The following is a 6,946-nucleotide window of genomic DNA, read 5'->3' as shown; positions in this document are numbered from 1 at the left end:
GTAAATATGGTTTCACAGATCCTCCACTGGCAGTGTTGGGCTCTACCCTTTGGGCTAGCCTCAGCGCCAAGAATTTTTACAAAGGTGCTGGCAGAGGCCTTAGTTCCCCTAAGGATGAAGTACATTACCGTCGTTCCTTTTCTGGATGACTTTCTCTTTGTGGCCAAATCTCACCAGCAGTTGGCAGATCTACAGGTGGCTCAGGATTTCCTGGGCTGGCCCATAAACAGGGACAAGCCATTTTTAACTCCCTCCCAGAGAGTGATCTATACAAGATCTCTTCAATGGAGGAGAAAATCTTCCTTCCTTCCTCTGGAAAAAATTTTTCAAGATAGATCAGATGCTGGCAGAGTTACAATGCAATCTGTCGGTGTCAATAAGGAAGGTTTCAAGGGCAGTGGGGCTCATGACTTCATGTTTCCAGGCTGTCCCGTGGGCAAGACTCCACCAGCGGCCTCTTCAAGCTTTTCTTCTGAAGATTTTGAACGGAGACAGGTCTACCGTAGATCTATCAGTCCAGCTCCCATCCAGGGTCAAGACATCCCTCTGGTGGTGGCAGTAGGAAGTCAATCTGGCCAGGGGTCTTGAGTGGAACCATCCTTCTCCGCTCATTATTACAACCGATGCCAGCAGTTTTGGTTGTGGAGCCCATCTAGGCGATATGGTGGCCCAGGGGTTGTGGTCTTGGAAGGAGTCTCAGAGATCCTCGAATCAGAAAGAACTTATAGCAGTCCAAAGGGTATTAGATGCCTTCGGAACTAAGCTATCGGACCTTCACCTATGAATCCGGTCCGACAATATGGCTACAGTAGTGTATATCCACAAGCAGGGGGGCACACGAAGCCCCTCTCTGCAGGAGATTGCAGGCAGCATTCTATCCTTGGCCGAGCAAAATCTGCTTTCGGTTTCTGCCATTCATCTGAAAGGGTCACAAAACTCCCTAGCGGACTTCCTAAGTCCACGGCCAGTCAGTCACGATGAATGGTCTCTCAACCAAGAGGTGCTTTCAAGCATAGCTCTTAGCTGGGGCATACCAGAGGCAAATCATTTTGCTTCCCAGGAGAACAGGATCCGTGAGAGCAGGCCTTGAGGGTGAACGCCCTGACAAGCACATGGGAATTCAACCTCTCTTACACATTCCCTCCAGTGAGACAGATCCCAGCGGTCCTGCAGAAGTTTCTGATAGAAAAGACAGATCTCATTCTGATAGCACCATTCTGGCCAAAGAGACCCTGGTTTTCTCTGCTGCAGAGCCTTATCTCAGCTCCCCCATTCCCACTTCCAGAGAGGGAGGATCTGATCTCTCAAGGTCCTGTTCTACATCCTCAGATCAGAACCTTGAAGTTGGCTGCATGGTTTCTGAAGAGCAACTTCTGAAAGCTCAGGGGTTTTCAGACACCGTAATAAAAACTTTGGTAAACTGCCCTAAAACCAGTAACCAGAGCTATTTATGTGAAGGTCTGGAAGAAATTCAAGTCTTGGTTGTTAAATAAACGGATGGCCTTCCAGATATTCTGGCAGTTTTAGATTTCTTTCAGGAAGGGGCAGATCAGGGGCGCTCAGTCAGCACCTTAAAAGTGCAAGCATCGGCCCTTAGTATATTTCTTCAGGTCCCCCTGCAGCAGGATCACTTTGTAATAGATTTTTTCAGGTCTCTCTCCAAGCCCAGACCAGTAAAGGTCAAGTCTTGCCCAGTTTGGGATCTGTCCCTAGTCCTAAGGGCCTTAGTCCTCTGTCCCTTTGAACCACTGGAAAAATCTTCTATAAAATGTTTGACTTTAAAAAACATTTTTTTGGTAGCAATCATGTCAGCCCGTAGGGTAAGTGAGCTACAGGCACTCTCCATTAGGGAGCCCTATCTGACTGTTTTTGAAGACAGGGTTGTGCGCAAAACATATCCAGGTTTCTCCCTAAAGTGTCCTCCTCCTTTCATAGGTCTCAGGATATAGTCCTACTGACCTTCTGTTCTCCCGGCAGTAGGGAGAAAGAAAGATTGAATTTGCTTGATGTGAAAAGAAGCCTTATGGTTTATTTTAGTAGATCCTGAGAGTTTAGGAATTTGGATTCCTTTTTGAGCTATTTGCAGGAACATGGAAAGGTTCCAGAGCATCTAAATCCACCATAGCTAGGTGGATTAGGTTAGTTATCGTGGAAGCTTATAAATTATTATAGATTCCTCCCCCGTTTGTTAATGCACACTCAACCAGATCCTTATCAGCATCCTGGGCAGAGAGAACCGGTGCTTCGCTGGAGGAGATATGTAAGGCGGCCACCTGGTCCAGGTTCTCTACCTTTGTGAAGCATTATCGCCTGGATCTCCTATCAAGGAGCAGGCATTTGGGTGCAAGGTCCTCCAGGCAGTGACCTCACCCTAGGGGGTAAGTTCTTGATTATCATTTCAAGGGGCTGTCCTGGAAGACGCTGGGAGAAACCCAGAGTTAAACTTACCGGTAACTCCTTTCTACAAGTTTTCCAGGACAGCTGTGATTTCCCACCCTAACATTGCTCAAGTAATGTATCTTTGGTTACTTAAAGCGGAGCTCCACCCAAAAGGAAGTTCCGCTTTAGGTTTTGGAGCTGCTGACTTATTATTTGATAGGTTGAGTGGAACTCCGCTTTAAGTGTTCATGTCTTTCATTGTCTTCCAGTAGTTCTCGGGTAAAACTGAGGATGGAGGCCTGGAGCTCCACCTTTAAGGCATTGGGATTACATGTTTCCTGACCCAGAGGGAGGAGTGCTACATCTCAAGGGGCTGCCCTGGAAGACTCATAGAAAAGGAGTTACCGGTAAAGCCTAACTCTGGTTTTTCCAGCCTTATGGTGTCAGTGAGCAATACTGGATTGACTATTGCAGCCAAAAAGGTTTTGATGACAACTCCAGAGAATACATATGATCCATTATTGCACTGACCATGAATGACAACTTCTGGTCCCTATACGCTAAATGTAAAAGAGGGGCGGGATCTCCAGGGTGATGTCATTATCCAAATATGAGCATGTGTCTCTTTTTGGTTAGTGATGTCATGCTATCTCCGCCCCTTTATTTACATGGCTGGGGACTCCTGACTGGGGCCGGGTGACATCACTGGTAGCCATCCGCTGGTTTCTTACCACCAATGACAGGAAGGAAGGTGCTCTGTCTAGAAGTGGTGGACATACAGCTACTATATATCAGCAAATAGTCTGCCATTTGGACAAAGAACAGAACAGGAAAAGTTCAGTCCGTACTTCGATCTCCTCTCCATTGCCGGCTGTAGAAGCTGCAGATTGACATTGAATGGAAGTCTTGTAGGATGATTGGGAATGGTCTCTCCTCCTGGGAGGACGTTATTCATCATCCCTCTACTCATACACACCATTCGGGTTATGATGACCATACACTGATTGAATGTGGTGGATTCACCAAAGACCAACCTAACTCCTGTCTGTAATCCCTTCACTGGCTGCCACTCACCAACAAATTCAATTCAAATCACTAAAAACTTACAATGCCATCCACAGCTCAGCCCCCACTAACATCAACCCCCCGTCTCAAAATACCAACCAAATTGTTCTCTTTGTTCCTCCCAAGACCTCCTACTCTCTAGCTCCCTTGTCACCTCCTCCCATGCTCTCCTCCAGGACTTTTCCCAAGGCTCCCCCATGCTATGGAACAATCTGTCTGACTATCTTCCACTCTGTCCACTTTTAGATGATCCTTGAGAACTCTTCTCTTCAGAGAAGCCTATCCTGCCCCCACCTAATATCTGTACTTTTATTTTCTCCATCAGCCCATCCCCCCAACTATTACCTTTTGTATCAGGTTACCCTCCATTTTAGATTGTAAGCTGTAACGAGCCGGCCCCCTGATTCCTCCTATAATGAATTGTATTGGAATTGTCCTGTCTGCCCTCATATTGTATGTAAAGTGATGAGCAAACTGTTGGCTCTATATAAATCCTGTATAATAATTATACATTCCGCTCCATGTGTGGCTGTTCTCCTACAACAAACGTTGGCTGTTTCTGTCTCAGGGATATGATGGGAAACGTTTGTCAATCAGCGTCTGCAGCCACCAATCAGTGTATTCCCAGCGGGAGGGATTCCTCCGTTCACCTTGTTTGTGTGGAAGGAGAAATCTGAACAAAAGAACTAACAGTGTATGATCAGCTATAGATTGTTCTGTTCTGTGGATCCAATCAGCTGTGGAAGGTTTCCCCCATTCATGACCAGGCCGATTTTACTATTCAGCACTGCACTATTTCACCTGGTAATTGCTCGGTCATGCAACGCTTTACCCAAACAACATTTATATCCTTTATCACACAAATAAAGCTTTCTTTTAGTGGTATTTGCTCAGCACTGGGTGTGTTCCATATAAATGAAAGAAAGACCAACATTACAAAAAAAACAATATTTTCTGTTATAAAAAATATCCAATAAACTAAAATTTCTTCATAAATTTAGGCCAAATTGTATTCTGCTCCATGTCTCCGGTAAAAACAAAATCCCAGTAAGTGTATATTGATTGCTTTGTGTGATAGTTATAGCGTCTACAGACTATGGGAGAGATAATGGAATTTACACAGCTTTTACTTTCTGACTGCTCATCACATTTCTTGAGGTGCTAAAATATCATTGCAGTACAAAGACCCACAAATGACCCCTTTTTGGAAAGTAGACACCACAAGGAATTTTCTGAAAGAAATGTTCAGTCCATGGAAGATTTTTTTTTTTGTCACAAGTTTTTAAAATTGGCAAAAAAAAGTTTTCCTTTTTTATACAAAGTTGTCATTTAAATGATATATTTCTCACACAAGCCATGGATATATGTGGAATTACACCCCAAAATACATTCTGCTACTTCTACCGAGTATGGGGGTACCACATGTGTGAGACGTTTTGGCAGTCTAGCCACATACAGGACTCCAAAATCCAATAAGCACCTCCAGGCTTTCAGGGCGTATTCCTTTATGTTGCTAATGATGTCACATGGGGTGGGGTCTCATGCATGACCTGGGTGGCCCCGCCCCTTATATATTAAAGAACTGTCAAGCCACCTCAGAAGCAGACGACTGGAAGCCATCATCAGGAGCAGAGCCTGTTTTTAATAGTTTTTCTCAGGTGTTGGTGGGCATTGTGATTTACGTTGGATCTACTGCGGGGGGGACATTCTTTTTGTTTTCTTCTTTTAATAAAGGACTTGTCAGAGACAGACTCCTGTCTTTTTCCACACTACATGTTTTGTTTTTTTATGAATGTGTAGGGGTACCATGTATACCATACTCATTCAACTAGTGGGGGGGCCTGGATCTGGGAGCCCTCTTGCTAAAGGGGGCTTCCAAATTCCGATAAGACCCCCGCCCACAGACCCCCCACAACCACTGGCCAGGGATGTGGGGAAAGGGCCCTTGTCCCCATCAACATGAGGACAAGGTGCTTTGGGGAGGGAAGCCCTCCTTGCCCCAAAGCACCCCCCCATGTTGAGGGCATGTGGCCTGGTATGGTTCAGGAGGGGGGTCACTCGCTCATCCCCCCTTTCCTGACCTGCCAGGCTGCATGCTCGGAAAAGGGTCTGGTATGGATTTTGGGGGGACTCCACTCCATTTTTTTTTTCAATTTTGGCGTAGGGCTTCCCCTTTAAATCCATACCAGACCCAAAGGGCTTGGTATGGATGGGAGGGGGGACCCTATGCCATTTTTGTTTTATTTATATAATTGCCAACCTTAATTTTTAGATTCAGCTGTCAAAATATATATTATCTAGATCTTCGAAATCTGTAAAACCATTACAGAAATAATTATAAAGGATAAGAAACAAAAACAGAATCAATAGAACTAAGGAAGTCAAATGAGAATACATAAAGATCTGCCTGGCTACAAATCGTTCTGGTTGGCACACACAGGAGACGCGATCGAGTGCCGTCTGTCAGATGACTCCACACTGAGATTTACTATTGAACAGTGTCTAAAAAGAAAGCGCCCACGGCAGACGGCTAAATTGTGTCCTGCACATGCTCAGTTCTATCCGGCCATAGACCTTGGAAAAGCGTCTAGTTCTTGACTTTCATGAATTCCTTTAAAAAAACTTTTTTTATCCACTGAAAAATTTGTTTAAAAGGAATATATTATTTAAAGTGAAGTCCAGATATTTGGGAAAGCAGATTTCAACGTGAACATGTCTCTGCAGTGATTGTTCGTTCAGTTAGACGTGCTTCTAGGACGTCTGCTTTCTTAGACGGATTCCTGGATTGGCCTGGTTAGTAAATTACCTTTCACGTCTATTTGTTAGACGCTCTCTTTAGTAAATGTCTTTGCCACCTAAAAGCAGATGGATTCCAATGAAAAGTAGACTTTAGCCCTGGGAAATGCGCCTAGACGCCATCTAGTGTCACATATTCTTCTAGCATCAGTACTTACCATTACTAGACACTGGAAAAAAGACTCCGCCCCTTCTGTAAAAGACGTCATTGAGCGAGTCCAGACCCACTTCATCTATGAGAAATCTTTAGCAGACCTAAATATGACCAAATCTGACAAAGCTTGGACTCCCTGGTCCACCGGGTTCAGAACCGGAACCTCAGATATTATGTTTAACCTTTTCTTGGATACTCTAAAATGATTATTTCCTGGAACTAGAAGGATTGTTAGGAATTTTTCAATTTTTCTTTTTTTCTCTTTCTTAAACTTTAACGCAGCACCTAGACTGTGATATTGTGTCGCTTTTCACTGTACAAATTTTGTTTTTTTGTTGTTGTAACTATATTTGTAAAACCAAATAAAAATGTATTATGGAAACAAAAAATACTGCAAATCTAAATGAGTCCCAATTGTTTTTGACATTGTTTTTCAATTGTTTTAAATGTTAGAATTTTTTTAAGTTTTTACAATTTTTTCACAATATATTTTTTGGGGGCATTTGTGAACCACTAGGGGTCTAAACAGACCCCCGATGTCTCACTTCTGAG

This window comes from Staurois parvus, unplaced genomic scaffold, assembly GCF_062004578.1.
Source record: "Staurois parvus isolate SC_StPar_1 unplaced genomic scaffold, SC_StPar_1.0 ptg001254l, whole genome shotgun sequence".
Classification (NCBI taxonomy): domain Eukaryota; kingdom Metazoa; phylum Chordata; class Amphibia; order Anura; family Ranidae; genus Staurois; species Staurois parvus.
Note: the sequence above shows the minus strand (reverse complement) of the source record.